This window comes from Erpetoichthys calabaricus, chromosome 3 (assembly GCF_900747795.2).
Source record: "Erpetoichthys calabaricus chromosome 3, fErpCal1.3, whole genome shotgun sequence".
Classification (NCBI taxonomy): domain Eukaryota; kingdom Metazoa; phylum Chordata; class Cladistia; order Polypteriformes; family Polypteridae; genus Erpetoichthys; species Erpetoichthys calabaricus.
This window is the reverse complement of record NC_041396.2, coordinates 87,202,963-87,219,253: the sequence shown is the minus strand read 5'-3', so window position 1 is coordinate 87,219,253 and position 16,291 is coordinate 87,202,963. Positions and strand designations below refer to the sequence as shown.

The 16,291-nt window shown below is 36.5% G+C and overlaps 1 protein-coding gene across 5 annotated transcripts in view; it reads left to right on the top strand.

Moving 5' to 3' along the window:
- Positions 1–16,291, top strand: part of LOC114648173 (DENN domain-containing protein 2D-like) — a 108,013-nt gene that overhangs the window by 19,038 nt on the left and 72,684 nt on the right. Inside the window, exon 2 of one of the 5 annotated variants that reach the window (XM_028797055.2) lies at positions 12,131–12,208. The exons of the other annotated variants lie outside the window; for them this stretch is intronic. The gene's annotated coding sequence lies outside the window, so the exon portion shown is untranslated. The remainder of the gene's footprint in view (positions 1–12,130; positions 12,209–16,291) is intronic. 5 annotated transcript variants of the gene reach the window in all.

The following is a 16,291-nucleotide window of genomic DNA, read 5'->3' as shown; positions in this document are numbered from 1 at the left end:
TCCAGTGCAGAGACATGCAGGAGGTCAAAGGTTAGCAGGGCAACAAGGCCACATCTGCTATCCGGGACTGACGCCCGAAACTGGGGCCCAGCCACTCATCACTTAAGAATGGAAATTCCATGCCATTTGTCTACATCAAGACTTTGAAAACAACGTCCGCCTGTGATTATTGTCATCATTTGCTTATCTTTTATCTTTCAGTCCATTATTGCAGGATTGAACCAAATGTATCTGTTTTTGCTATTGGATGTTTCTGATAACTTTGTGCTATATTCAAAAATGTTAATCATTCTTTCATGTAAATAACATGTTTGAGAGTGAGGTACAGTATGTTATTAAACACACAAAATCATCACAGTGCTCTGCCATCAACGAGTCTTCATGATATAGAGTGCTGTCCACACTGATTTCATAATTTATTTGATTAATCCACATTTATACAGCTGCCTTATAGTCAGTACTATTACAGATGAGTGCAGTGCAGACGAGAACAAAATGAATAAATTAATCGAAAGTTAGTAATCAAGAGTAACAATTTAGCTCTAAATAGCTTACTGCCTAAAACTGAATTGTGCAAAATACTCAGCATTGGGCCCCTTAATGGAAGTGACTTTATGCCCCCTGTGTGCAACATGATACCAAGGCAATGTGGCTTTAGCAGGCATTGAGTTAATCTGAATGACATTGTTTTGATGACTTTGATAGTCAAGCATTATTCTTGCCAAAAATACTCCAGGGTTAAAATCACTCTTGTTTTGTCTCTGGATACCATTAAATGCTTCACACTATTGTGAACCCAAGCAGAAATCACGTTAGGTTGACAGGTTTTATATTTGGAAGGGATAGTTGGCCGATGCTAGTAGTTTTACATTTCCCTTTTCACTCCAGTTAAGAGCTTATTCATTGTGGGGTATACTTTAGTTTATAAAATCAAAGACTTGGTTTAGTGTACATTTCCTAAGCTTTATAAAACTGAACCAGTGAATAGTGTCAAGCATGTAAGTACGGCCCACACACACACCAGCATAATCTTTGCTTCTCCTTGAATTTTTAGATTGAACTTACATTTACTTATTTGTCTGATGCCTTTATCCAAGGTGACCTACAACATTTGAGATACAATTGCTTATCCAAAGTGACATTTAAGATGTGTTGCTTACATTTCTTTTGTTTTTCCAATTGGAGCACAAGCAAATGAAGTGACTTGCTCATGGTCACACAATGTGAGTACAGTAGTTGGATTTTAACACACAACCTCGGGGTCTGAAGTCCCTAGCATTTACCACTTTAACACACTGCCTGCTATAATAGATTATTCAGTACTATTTATTAATTGATTTATTTGTCTGACATTAATTTAACAGTAGGATTGGTCAGATTTCTTTTGTTTTCCCATTTGGAGCACATAGGAATGAAAAATCAAAAAAGAGATCTCTTTAATTTCTTTTTGGTATCTACTAGACAACAATGAGATCAGAATTAAATAAAATGGAAACATTTTTTTTTTAATCATGCTTCTCAAGTTGTTCTCCAGAGGTAAAAAAAATAAACACCCTGGCATTCTCACAGACGTATCCTGTTCAGTTTCAGCAGCGATCTTGGCAAAGTCACACAATGGGCCCAGATTTTCCAAGTAGTGTTTTATTTTTATTTTTTTTACAGTTTGAAAGTATTTGTATTATGTGCTCAGTAATAAATGATGAAATTTATGAACAGTTCTTTGTGGTAATAAAACACTTTTACTGTGAGTACAGAACTGTAGTCCATGCTTCTGAATAATACTGTTAGTTGTAATAATTTACAATGCAGTTCTCAATAAGGTCATACAAATTCTGGAAGAAAAGGCAGGCAGTGTGGTACAGTAGACTCTAAAACCCTGAGGTTGTGGATTCAAATCCCACTACTGACACCAAAGCAAGCCACTTCATCTGCCTCTGCTCCAATTGGAAATACTAAAGAAATGTAAACCGATTGTATCTCAAGGGCAGCACAGTGGCACAGTGGGTAGCGCTGCTGCCTTGCAGTTAGGAGATCCAAGTTTTTTTCCTGGGTCCTCCATGCATGGAGTTTGCATGTTCTCCCCGTGTCTGCGTGGGTTTCCTCAGGGTACTCCAGTTTCCTCCCACAGTCCAAAGACATGCAGGTTAGGTGCATTGGCAATTCTAATTTGTCCCTAGTGTGTGCTTGGTGTGTGTGTTTCCTGCCTTGCGCCCTGTGTTGGCTGGGATTGGCTCCAGCAGACCCCCGTGACCCTGTAGTTAGGATATAGCAGGTTGGATGATGGATGGATGGATTGTATCTGAAATGTTATACGTCATCTTGGATAAAGGCATCAGTCTAATAATAAGTAAAACACATGAAGTCTTGAAAGAGATTAAAATAAGACTAGAAAAAGATCACATAAAATATGGCATGCTTTTTCAAACAAAATTCTCAATTTTGATTCCTTTTACCTCAGTTGTATCTCATGTCTCCTTTTTCTGTAAAGCTAATTCTCATAAGGAATTTCAGGAGAAACATTTGTGAAAAAGCTGATTCTTAAATGAAACATCAATGAGAATCTCTTATAAGTCTAAGGAGCCATCAAAGTTCATACTATTGAGCAGTAAAAATTACCTGTGAGCAGGCAAGTGAAATGATTTGCTCAGGGTCACATAGTGTCAGAAACAGGATTTGAAGTCCAAACCTTTAACCTCAACTAGTTTAAATTTGTTCCAGATTTATTTATTTTTTATTGTGTATGTCTCTTCATATTATTCTTGGTTTTCATTTGTTTGTAACATTACTGTGTTTTACTGTGTATGTCTATGCATTTTTTCTCGGTCTTAATTTTTTCAACCTGGCTTTAGTGTGTTATGAAGTTTTATTGTGTATGTCTATGCATTTTATTCCTGGTTTTAATGTATTAGCTCTCTTGTGTGTGTGTGTGTGTCTGTGATGTCAGTTTGTAAAACATTTGGTGACATTTATTCTTGAAAAGTGCTGTATAAATAAAATTACTTTACTTACTCACTCACTCACTCACTCACTCACTCACTCACTCACTCACTCACTCACTCACTCACTCACTCACTCACTCACTCACTCACTCACTCACTTACTTACTTACTTTACTTACTTACTCGGCACCACACTATCCTTACTCTTCTTCTAAACTTATCCCTACTGGTTCAACCCTAGGATTTTATCTGGCACAATCCTGATCTCATCCAGAAGATGCTAGTAATTTGGGGAAACCTGACATAATGTTATAAGGTTTGTTACAGGGTAAATCAAAATTATATGTTTGAATGATTTGGTGAAATTAACTCAAACTGTTTAATAGATGGATGGTAACAGTGAATGGTTGAACAGAATTGAAAGTAATTATCCACCCCTCCATTTCCTAACCTGATTCAAGTTCTAGCGCTCTTTTCAGAGTAGGATAAAGCTCCTGATGGCGTGCCAGTCCATTTTAGAGCAAAGTCATACACACACAACAGAGTTGGGGTAGTTACTCAAAAAAAGAAATCTGTTACAAATTACTAATTATTTCTCTCATATTGAAACTGGATTATTTCACTCATTACTTCCTGGCAAAAGTAAGCACATTACCAGCTACTTCACTTTTACATTACTCTTTAAATCCATGCAAATATGTACTAGATGTAAAGTACAAGGATGACACCCATACATTTTCATCATTTGAATTAGGAGAAAATAATAACAGTGAACATGAGATTAATAAAAATAATAATTATAAACTTTATTACTAATATCATTATTACCTTAACTGTTAAATAAGTAAACTTCATGACTTACATTAGCACTGTGTCATCTCAAACATATGAACCAGCAAGAAGAGACGTTTAGTTCATTAAACAATTCATTAAAAAAACAAATCTTAATGTTTAAAAATGAAATGAACTTGACCAATCAAACACTTTAAAAAGCAAAGTCTGTAAATGGTTACAATTATTTCTAATGTGACAGCCAGTAGTTAAGGGCACTTATTGATCAGACAGGGCCCAACAATTTGCAATGTTTATTGTGTTAAACAAAAAATGCGCTCATGTCTCGTTCATCTTGGTGCTCTTTATACTACAAAAGAAAAAATGAAGCATTCAAATTAAAGCTAAAACTGTTTTACATTCATTAGCAGTTAAAGTAAAGTCTAAGATGAATAGCTTGCATACAGAAATTTTCCTCTGTTTTTGTGGGAACCTTCAGTTTTAAAAATACTGGTCATTTAATGGCATTTTATTGTTCCTTACAGGTTGTGTGGTTTCTCATTGCTCCATTGCTTGACAAAGAACCATTTCTTTCTTATTAAGTTGGTTCTTTGTGTTTTGAAAAATTTCCTAATATGTGGGATAAAAATTAAATCTTTAATGTGTGTTGGGCTACCTAGCAGGACACTAACATTAATTGTGAATTTCCCCTTGGAATTAATAATCTATCTATCTATCTATCTATCTATCTATCTATCTATCTATCTATCTATCTATCTATCTATCTATCTATCTATCTATCTATCTATCTATCTATCTATCTATCTTTGGGATTAATAAAGTATCTATCTATCTATCTATCTATCTATCTATCTATCTATCTATCTATCTATCTATCTATCTATCTATCTATCTATCTATCTATCTATCTATCTATCTATCTATCTATCTATCTATCTAACAGATTAAGAAAATCTGGACTTAGCCTGTGTTATTGTATGCAGCGATTGTTCTTTTAAAATCATGACCCATTGGTATTTCACACATCTGTTATCATCTGTTCATGGTTATTTACTGTATGGAGCCTGTTTTAGATCTAATTAAATAAAGGGTCTTTCTGGAACCTTAATATGGATGGGTCTTTTGGGAACCAAAAATAGTTCCCTATTGATGTCGCTCTGAAGAACCACACTGACACCTTTATTTTTAAGAGTGTTAAGGAGACGTGGTAAATAAAAATTGAAATGCACTTTGGGACCCAGTGCTACACATTACAACACATGATGCTGACAGCATTTTCATTTAATAAGATATCAAAGACACGTTGGCTTCTGTAAGTCTAATTCTTTATTAGCCCTTTAATCAAGGGGCTGCACATCACAAGGAACAGAAATATTAATGCAGCTATCAGAGGTTTAATTATAAAGTTCCCAGACACAAACCCCTGTTCACTTGATTCAGTCTCCTTTAAACTAAATTTTCAATCTGCCCATTAAACACATTATTTAAGTGTTGTAAAACTGAAAAGTTTTGTTTCTAAGTAAAAGTCAGAATATTAATTTATTCACAAAGACAACATTGAGCTCAACACAATCCTAAAGTAAAATGAGCGATCATGTAAAGTTGTAAAATAATACATACACTCTTAAAAATACTGGTTCTTTAATGGCATTTTATGGTTCTTTACTGGGTTGTATGGTTCCTTGTAGAACTATTGCTTGGCAATTTTATTAACTATTTCATTCTGGGAAGAGTTATTTGCAAATGAAATTGGTTCTTTGTACTAAGAAAAACTTCCTTATATGTAGAAAAAAGAAAAATTTAAATCTGTAATGTATAGTAGACTACCAAGCAGGACACCATCAGATAAAGAAAACCTTGACTTAGCCTGTGTCATTGTATGCAGAAATAAAAGTAAAAAATCTTGACCCATTGGTATTTCACAAATCTTTTGCCATGTCTTCATGGTTATTTACTGTATGGGGCCGGATATAGATCTAAACAAATAAAGGTTCTTTCTGGAACCTTCATATGGATGAGTATTTGGGGAACCAAAAATGGCTCCCCTATGGCATCACTCTGAAGAGCCACTCTGACACCTTTACTTTTAAGAGTATACCACCAGTAGAGGTGTGTTGTGAAATTCAATGTACACTAGATCTGTGTGAAACTCGAGCAAATGTGCAGTGTAAATTTTGTCAATTAAGGTGCCTCGCTTGCCTCTTTGAACAGTACACTCTCAAAAATAATGACTCTTTAATGTCTCTTTACTGGGTTGTGTGACTCCTATTAAAACTTTTGCTTGACATAGAACCATTTCACTCTAGTAAGGGTTTTTTTGCATGTGAAATCAGTTCTTTCGGTTTTGTAACATTCCTAATATGTGGACAAAACATAAATCCTCATTGTATAACAGGCTGCCTGCAGTATACTAACAGATCAATAAAGCAAGAATTTAGCCGAGGTTATTCTATGCAGCAAGAATCCTTTCAACATCATAAACTCATTGCTGTTTCAAATACTGTTTCATTGTCATTTATGGAAACGTTTACTGATCTAAATAAAAAGTTCTTACTGGATCCTTCATTTAGCAAAACTGGTTCCTCTATGGCATCACTCTGAATAACCACACTGACACATTTATTTTTAGGAGCGTAAATGAGCTGGAATGACTGCCCTTCAAGATATTTACAGTACACCTTGGTCAATCCCAGGACCAGAGCTTGCTGAGATCGAGTCAAAACTGAATCTATGGGGGCTCAACGCCAAGTCCAGAAAATACTGAGTATGAGTCAAGTTTGAGACAGAAATAAATGAAGTTCTCCTAAGGACCAAGTCTAATCTAGAATTCGGCAAGTTTCCGCCCAAATTTACCAATTCTTTGATGGAGTAATTTCAGACTCAGCTATAAAGTACCCCTGAGGATTCACTTCAGACAATGGATTTAAGTAGGTTAAAGTACACCACTAGTCGCTGAGCTGAGGGGGCGATGGGGTGTACACAACAAAACATGTAGTTCTAATCCCAAACAAAATTTATGACCACCCTCCAAAATTACTGAAACTAATAAATACAAGTTTTCATATTTTAGGATAGTAATGTTTGAAACTAAAAATATCATTGTTTCAGATGCCCTTTTATTTGTAAAAATCCAAATACAGATACAGTAAAACAACAGTGTAGGATCAAATTAGACCAAAATGTTTATTTCCAGAGGGGCTTTTTCAACTGGCAGTAAACTAAGCACTCTCTAAAAATATGTAATAACATTTCATCCCCACCCTTATGAAGTGTCTTGCACTGCATCGAAATAAACGTCACAATAGGCTAAACTGAGCATCACATTTTCATAGACTGCTCAACATCAGATTTACTTCTGCTGTACCACACAGATCTGTATCATCAGTCTAGTATGTTGTACCAGTAACATTCTCTATACCAGTAGATAACAAGAAATAGACTGCAAAGATAAAACTGCAAAACATCCTGCTCATGTTTAATCATTTCAAATGCTGAAACATTGTCAAATTAGCTTTTCAAAGTTCTTAGTACCGGTGTTTCACAACTTTTCTAAACAAATCATTTACTTCTGTCTAGGATGTTTTATGAAATAGAACATTAGATCAAAAGAACATTGGAAGAGATTTAAGCAATAACAGGCCATTCAGCCCAAAAAAACTTGCAAGTGCTATCTACTTAATTCTTCCAAAATAACATCAAGTCAGGTTTTGACGGTTCTTAAAGGTCTACCACGCTACTTAATAACTTTTTCCATGTGTTTTCTCATTGAATTTAATGTGTGCACAACTCTGCCCTAAAGTCCTGATACAGTACTACAGTAGTCCATGGTTCTACTTAATGAGAGTTCTGTATACTTTTTTGTCATTTGATTTTAATTTTCAAATATAAGACTGAAAAGAAAAAAATGTCTTTGTTTTAGACAGGACAGAAAAACAGATTATGGTTAGACAGTTTGACTTTATTAATTTAAGCTACACAATGAGAAGTCAAGCAAAATGGCACCTTTAATTGGCTAACTGAACAGATAACTGTACTGAACAATATGCAAGCTTTCGAGAGAGCTTAGGCCCCTTCTTCAGGCAACTTGTAATCATTCACTTAATCTACTGAATTGAAAACAATAAGTTAATATTAAAATGACAGTTTTTCTAACTTTTCTATGTTCAGACTACTTAAGTCTGCCTATGTGATACAAGTTATGGATCATTACTTTCTTTCATATAGCAACAACGTTTATGACAAAATTAATCTGCCCAACAATGACTAACATATTTCATATTAAGTTAGTGAAGAAGTTTTTGAATCAGTCAAATATCGATTGCTTGTGAGTACATATAATATGCAAATCCTGAGGAAAAAAAAAGTCTTTTCAACCAAAAGAAGCCATGGTTGCGGTGTTTAGAGTCTTTTGAAACAAATGAAGTTGCAGTTGTTGCAATGCAGGGAGAGATCAAGATGTTGTGCTTTTGGGACAAATCCAGAGAGCAGTGTTCTAAAGAGCAGGGGTTGGTACAACTGAATTTAATAAATTAGATCAACATGCTAACTTAAATTCAAAGTCACAAATTGTGGCCAAGTCCCACTAAAGTTGTCACTAATGCTCATCATTTAAACTACTTATGCCCCTGTCACAATACATGATTATTTCAGTGATTGTTTAGTGATTCCAGTGATGTACATAATCTTAGCAAGTTGGCAGTGGTCATGTAGTCTGGCATCCCCAGTAACTCAGTCAGACTGGTGTGTGATACACCCCTACTAAATCAAACTGGTCTGATTTTGTCTTTAACTAAAGGGGCGTGAGCGTCTGTGTATGCAAGAGCTAACAACCAATGAGCAATCAGCCAGAAGTATAATGTATATAGTGCAGCTAAAAGGAATATGGAGCATGGGAGTTTTGGGCCACACACATGGAAGAGAGGCTTGTCTGTGTCTTGTCTCATATTGTATATACCACAATAAAATGGAAAAAAAGGGAAAGGAGCTGAGATTGTGGGTGAACTCACTGGACCTGAAAAGCATTCATACAGCACCACTTCTGTAAGGCAGTTTATTACTGGGTTTCAGAAAAAGGGGCAAGCTTACAATATTTTGAAAATGTGAAACTACTGGAAAGTCATGTAGTTTGTCATCCTCATCAATTCATGGAAACTGACATCCTCAGATGGCAACTGTAGTCGTCAAGTCTGATATTTCCTCTGAGTGTAAGTTGTCAAATCAAATTTATTTACATAGCACTTTTAAAAATTGACCTTACAATAATACAATCAAAAACAGATAGAAATGGGAGGAAAAAACATAATACATTACAATTAAAGTATTAAAATAAGCAAAGGCAAAAGCAGCCCACTGCTGACAGCAATGTTAACAGTTAACAGCCATACAAATACAGTGGAACCTCGGGTCACGACCGTAATTTGTTCGAAAACTCTGGTCGTAACCCGGTTTAGTCATGACCTGAAGTAATTTCCCCCATAGGATTGTATGTAAATACAACTAATCCGTTCCAGACCGTACAAACTCTATGTAAATATTTTTTTTTTTTTAATTTTAAGCACAAATATAGTTAATTATACCATAGAATGCACAGCGTAATAGTAAACTAAATGTAAAAACATTGAATAACACTGAGAAAACCTTGAACAACAGAGAAAACTAACATTGCAAGAGTTCACGCTATAGTGCTACAAATCGCTCACTAAAAACACTTTTTTTAATGAGTTTTAAGCACAGGGAAAAAAATGAACATTTGAAAAATCCAGAATTTAATAAACAACCAAGAAAAGTAAAATTGCAACAATGCACGCTACGAACCGATCGCTGTAAACAGAAGTGAAGTGGAGGTTAAAATCCAATAGAAAAAAGTCTTCATTAAATACAACGAGGTTAAAACAATGCTCGAATCGGTCTCTTTAAAAACAAGCCCGGTGCATTCTTTAACTGCTTTCTCGCCAGCCCTTTCTATCTCTTGCTTGCTCTCTCTCTTGTGTGCGGGTTGTCTGTCTCTCTCTTGCTCACTGCACAGGGAATGCACAGGGAGAGACTGAACACGTGCGGAAATCATCAGCGCACACAAACCGAAAGGGAAACTGACCTGTTCGTATACCGAGTGTGTGGTCGTGAACAGATGCAAAAGTTTGGCAAACTTTTTGGTCATAACCCGATTTGTACGTATTCAGAGACATTCGTGAACCGAGGTTCCACTGTACATATATATTTAGAAAATAAAAAAAATAACGTTAAAACTGCAAAGTTAAGTTAGACAGTCAATTCGACCAAAAAACAAGTGAATAAAAGTGAGTTTTTAATTGTGATTTAAAATAATTGATTGTGGGAGCTGATCTTTTTGAGAGGGACAGGCTGTTGCATAGCCAAGACTCATTTCAGTGAAGGTACATATATTTAACGAGTAAAGGTACGGAAATGTAATTAGATTACAGTAAATATAAATGTAAGGTTACAGAAATGTAATTAGATTACAGTAATGCATTACTTCGTACCGTGTTACCCTGAACACTGACAACACAGAGCCATATAAGAGCTAACAATTTACCTAAACTGAATAGCTTTTTGGGATTTGGGAGGAAAACCACACAACCAGACATAGAGAGAGCACACACTCCAGAAAGGCAGTGAGTGGGCTGGAGTTCAACCCCAAAACATTATAAATATGAGGCAGCAGAGCTTACTACTGTGCCACCACACTTCTCCAGGCACAACAGAAAATAAGTCGAAGAATGAGGGTTAAATTAAGACAGGCAAAGAAGTGACGGTTACTCAAAAATATATGTAAGGAAGATAAATTATAAATAGATAGCAAGAAGTATGAAAGATAAGAAAAAGCAAAGAGTAGTGTGAAAGAGAAAGAACAAATCAGTTCATCATTACAGAAGGGAAGAAAGCAGAAGCAGATAGTGTGTGTTTTTTGACGGGAATTGGGAATAATGTTGGAAAGAGAATATAAAAATGTTTAATCTGAATATGAAGTACTCTGGTAAATGTTTAGCAAGGATGACTCATGCCCTCCTTTAATTAAGCGGTTGTAAAACATTTATTATATTCAAGTACTATACAGCTTTCAGGAAGTATTTGCCTTATGTGGATTTCTTACAATTTGTTATTTTGTTACAGACATAAATTAAAAAATAGCTATCAAGAATATTTTTCATGTATATACAAAAATTAAAATGGACAAATAATAATTCTTTGCATTTATATAGTGCTTTTCTCACTACTCAAAGTGCTCAGCAATTGCAGGTTAAGGGCCTTGCTCAAGGACCCAACAGGGCAGAGTCCCTATTGGCATTTACAGGATTCGAACCGGCAACCTTCTGATTTCTAGTGCAGATCCCTAGCCACAGAGCCACCACTCTGCCATGAAGGACTGCCATCTCAGCCCTTTTTTCTTTTTTTCATTTTATTGTGGTATATAAAATATGAGACATCAGACAGACAAGCCTGCCTTTCATCTGCTTGGTCCAAAACTCCTGTGCTTCATATTCCTTCTATCTGCGCTATATACATTATACTTCTAGCTGATTGCTGGATATTTTGTAAAATGGATATTTTATAAAGTTCAAGTCAGACAAGAAATTTTAAAAATAAGAGCCTATTATATCTAAAAGTTTGTAACAGATTGTAAAGATGAGAAGATCACCTGATAAGGATAAAAACTTTGAAACTTCTTAAGGACAGAAATAGTATGGAGACACTGCAACACTTCCCAGAGTGGCCAACATTCACACTGAGGCAAGAAAGTCCTGGATCAGTGACGTGAGTGAGAAGCCAAGAACCACCCTTCAGGGTTCCATAACTAAGATGGCAGAAGCTGCCCAAAGTACCCCAATCTTTGTATTATGTTGCAGGTGAGACCATAATTGAAGATTGACCAGAAAGAAACCAGGATTTTATATGTCTGACATTTTAAAGAAACTACCTGAGACAGGCAGTCGTTAAGTGAAAACAGATTATCTGTTCTCATGATTGAAAATTGAACTTCTTGGCAGGGAGGATCGATATAACACCAGATGGAAACTGAACACAGCTCCTTACCATCAAGCCAAAGATTTTTTTTTTTTCTGCTGGAACTGGAGTATTTATCAGGATTAAAGAAATTATCCCTCCATCCATTTTCTGGGTGTAAGTCTTCCAATACAGGGTTGTGGAGTATCAGAGTCTATTGTGGAAGCATAAGGCTGTAGCTACAGGTTCTTATCCTAATCAATTTGTAATTAAGCAAACTGTTATTTCTCAGTTTCTGTGTTTTCACGTGTTACTCCAGAAATTTCAAATTGGTTATTATAAATGACAAAACAATTTACACAGTATGTGTTAAATAGAGATGAAGTCATCTTGGCCTGTCTTGCTGTTTGATGTTTCTGTTCTTTGTTAATGTTCAGGTTATTAAAGTCACCATTTGCTCATGAGGCTGATACTGAAGTAGCAGTGACACAGCCCTTTATCATTTGATGTCATTTGTAAGTATGTCTTTTCTGCTGATCATTACTTTTTAGCATTTAGATACAATTAAGAGAGCAATTTGAACAAAACAGGTGAATTAAAAATAAAATGAAAAAACAGACTTACCTTTTTAAAGCTATAGCAAAAAAATTCTAATGTGTTATAAATGTGAATCTCACAATACTGCACTATTCTGAAAGCAAAATAAGAACAATAGGAAAGGTCACTTAATTAAACAATGAGTTTAATTAAAGATAAAATTACATACTGATTCGTTGGGATGAAAATTCTCCAGAACTGAACCTGAAAACCCTTGGCATGAGGCACAAGGGAGGAATCAGTGCCCGCATTTATCAAACGTCTCAGAGTAGGAAAACGGTTCTAACTGACTCAAAAATCTCAGAGTGATGCAAATTTGGTTTTTTCTTAGAAGTATGAGTAAAAGCATTTTATCAAGTTTCCAAATTTAGGAATCTACTCCTAATTTCACCAGGATTGAGTTCAGAAGACAGCGTTCAGGCAGTGATTAATGTGCACATTCCAGGAAAGGATAAATGTTTTGGAAACACTGGACAACAACACCTCATAAAAAGATATCGAATTGACAGATGTAATAACATTTTTAACAAATCTTGTATATCATGTGGCTGTCAACCAAAATGAAAGTGTTGGTAATGCTATGCTTTTTGGCCACAGGAGAAATGCAGCTTTGCAATACCAATGATCTGGGTATGTCCCAACCAACCATTTCTCCAATTTTGCACCAGACTTTGAACACCCTTATATTACACATGAGGAAATACATAGATTTACATGTTTCCCCACCACTCCATGTGAGGTAATCTTAAAGCAAGCTGCATTCATTCAAATTACTGGTTTTCCTGTAGTTGTTGGTTTCATTGATAGCACGCACATAAAGATGATTGCCCGAAGTGTGGTTGAGCAGGCATATTTGAATCACAAAAGATATTACAGTTGTAAAAGAGGACAAGACAAAGATATAGATTTGGGGTAACGCTGTGACTGAATATATTATAAAGGCAAACTAATAATACAATTTTTTAGCAAGAGAATGTCCTTAAGGTCACAAGTCTCAGATTAGATTATCCAAGAATGCGACACTTTGGTTAAATGCCAGCCAGGCAGGAAGAGGCGGGTTCCAGGTGGATGGACACCGGAAGTGACGTCAGAGGTGGTGAGATTGTCAATCATCTGGTCTGTAGAGGGAGGAAGTGAAGAGGTATTAGAGTACAGTGCCACATCAGAGCCTTTAAGCTGTCCCCAAGGCGCACATGTGTGACACAATATGAACACACAGGTGATCATGGATGTTGTTGCAAAGTGACCCAGTTCAATACATGACTTTAGAGTATTCCATGACCGTGGCATAAACCTCTTTATTTGAACATAATCACGTTCCCCCCTGGATGTTGTCTTATTGACGATAAAGGATGCCCTCAGAAGAGATGGCTGATGACTCCTTTTCCAAATCCAACAATAAATGCTCAGCTTTCTTACTTTGAATATTGTTATAATTGTTAGCTTTGTGGTGCAGCTTTAGTGTAAGTATCAGAAAACTACAAAATGTTGTTGTGATTTCGAGAACTCCTTCATGAGTACTGTTTTGCAGGGTGCTGTAATACTGTGACATCTTTCATTCTCAAACGTGAACTCCTACTCCTTGCTGGGAGTGCTTATAGGATGTTTTGTAAGTACTTCTCATGTCCTATTCTGAGGTTGGAATAAATTCTTATCCTAGTCAGACTTTTAGTACAATTCCTATAAGTAATTCTGAGGCGCTTAATGAATATGGGCACAAGTCTCTGAAGCTTTGAGTGCAAACCTCTGTGCCATTTAATGAGGAGAATCCTTAAGAAGAGAGAGCATCATTCTCAGAGGCCTAGAAGCAGGATAGGTAAGGCCAATAATTGCCTGGGGCCTCGATCATAGACGGGGACCTCACCCTGAGAAAGTCCATTTGCATAGGTACTCAGTGCAACAACAAATCAGGATCCCCCTTGAAGTATAGCAATGACACACTACAACAACACAATCAGAAGCCCCCTAAGGGAGACCCTATTGCCCATTGTGAGAGTGTCTACAATGAATTTTACTTTTTAATTAACGTTAAATGTAATCAGCGTCATTTTTATATATTATGAAGTGGACTGACTCACTTTGTTTAGATAATTAAGCCATTTCTGATTTGGCTTCAGTCTAACCTGCAGGGAAAAACCTGGGGGTTGGTGGTAGAATTGGCACTCCAGCCACCATAAAAAAACTCACACTGGTTCCATTTCATCTGAACTAGTGTGGTGTTGCTGAGGTGTCACCTTTTGCATGGCTGTCCTAATCTGGGATCCTGAGTTGGTTTGTCATGTGGTGGGTGCGGCAATGCGCTGTATCAGCGTGTGCTCCTGACCTCCTCCAAGTCTCTTCCGTACTTACCCCTACTCTCTCTTCTGTTCTTTTTCCGGTTTTCTGTGGTGGCGATCTGCGCCACCACCACCTAATCAAAGCACCGTGATGTCCCTACATTGATGGATTAAAGACCAGAAGTCCATGTGACCGTCATAATCAAGTCCTTCCATGAGAACCCTGAATACAAGGAGGACTGATTGAGGTCATTTATGTTAGGTAGAATGCCTAGAGGGGGCTGGGTGGTCTTGAGGCCTCAGAACCCCTGCAGAGTTTATTTTTTCTCCAGCCGTCTGGAGTTTTTTTTTGTTTTTTCTGTCCTCCCTGGCCATCGGACCTTACTTTTATTCTATGTTAATTAGTGTTCTCTTATTTTTTATTTTTCTCTTTCTTCATCATGTAAAGCACTTTGAGCTACATTACTTGTATGAAAATGTGCTATATAAATAAATGTTGTTGTTGTTGTTGTTCAGGCCAGAGTGTAGTCAGTGCTCACCCAGCCACAGGGTGAATGGGTAATAGTAAGATGGGGTCTAAGAAGTCAAATTTGAATTCCTTAGCAGTCCTGACTATTATTGTATCTGGTGGTATCATCTTTAAAGCTGATTAAATCTTAATTGAGATCTTCCATGTGGTCGAAGAGGCTTTCAGCTTGGGCTCAAACTTCAATAACGTGCAATGTTTGATGGTCTTTGGACCTGGAAGACGTAGTGTCTGCATTTGCTGTTTGCCAAAACCCTCAGAGATTTTGAAAGTTTCAATAATATTTTATGATATGGTAGATTTTTAAAATGTACCTTATTCTAGTATTGTTGTTTCTCTATTTTCTATACAAATGTATTTGTTGTGGTGTTTTATTTACAAAATCTGTTTTTCACAAGATTACAACATTATCTGTGTGTTTAAACCCAGCCACAGGGGATGCACAAACCAGTGTATTTCTTCGTTCCGGTCCCAAGCCCGGATAAATGGGGAGGGTTATGTCAGGAAGGGCATCCGGTGTAAAATTTTGCCAAATCAATATGCGGACAACAATTTTGGACGATCCGGTGTGGCAACCCCTAACGGGAGCAGCCGAAACAAGAAGAAGACAAAATTATCTGTGTTTATTAAATTCTCCCCATGTTGATCATAAATAAATTAGACATTGCTCTGAAATAATGGTAATAAATTTTACTCTGTCGGGACTCAGGGGAGGGTGAGTTGGCGGCCACCATGGAGTTTTTTTTTTGCCTAAGATCATTCTATGAACAGCAATAATAAACTCCTCTCTATATGTGGCATTCAGTACACAACTATAGATTGGGGGTGACAGTTCAGACTAATAGGAAAATCACTTCAAGCATGAAATTACACTGGAGTGACCTCAGAACAAGAAGGTAAATGAACTCAAATGACCTAACCTCAGTGCAGGCTTGAATTCCTTTTGAAAATCTGAGACTTCAAGTCTGTGGCTTCCTAACATGCCACATTTATCTGGAATGGAAATGAGCAAACCTTCTACGAAGAATGTGTGAAAATCCTTGTGATAAAAGAAAAAAATAAGCTGACCATTTCAAGAAGTCAGGTAGAATTCTTGCATTGCATACCTTCAAAGTATCACACTGTAATTTCTATCTGACAGAACAGCACATGGTGGTCATTGCTCATGGCCCGCCTCGCATGTTTTAGCCAGTTTTAGG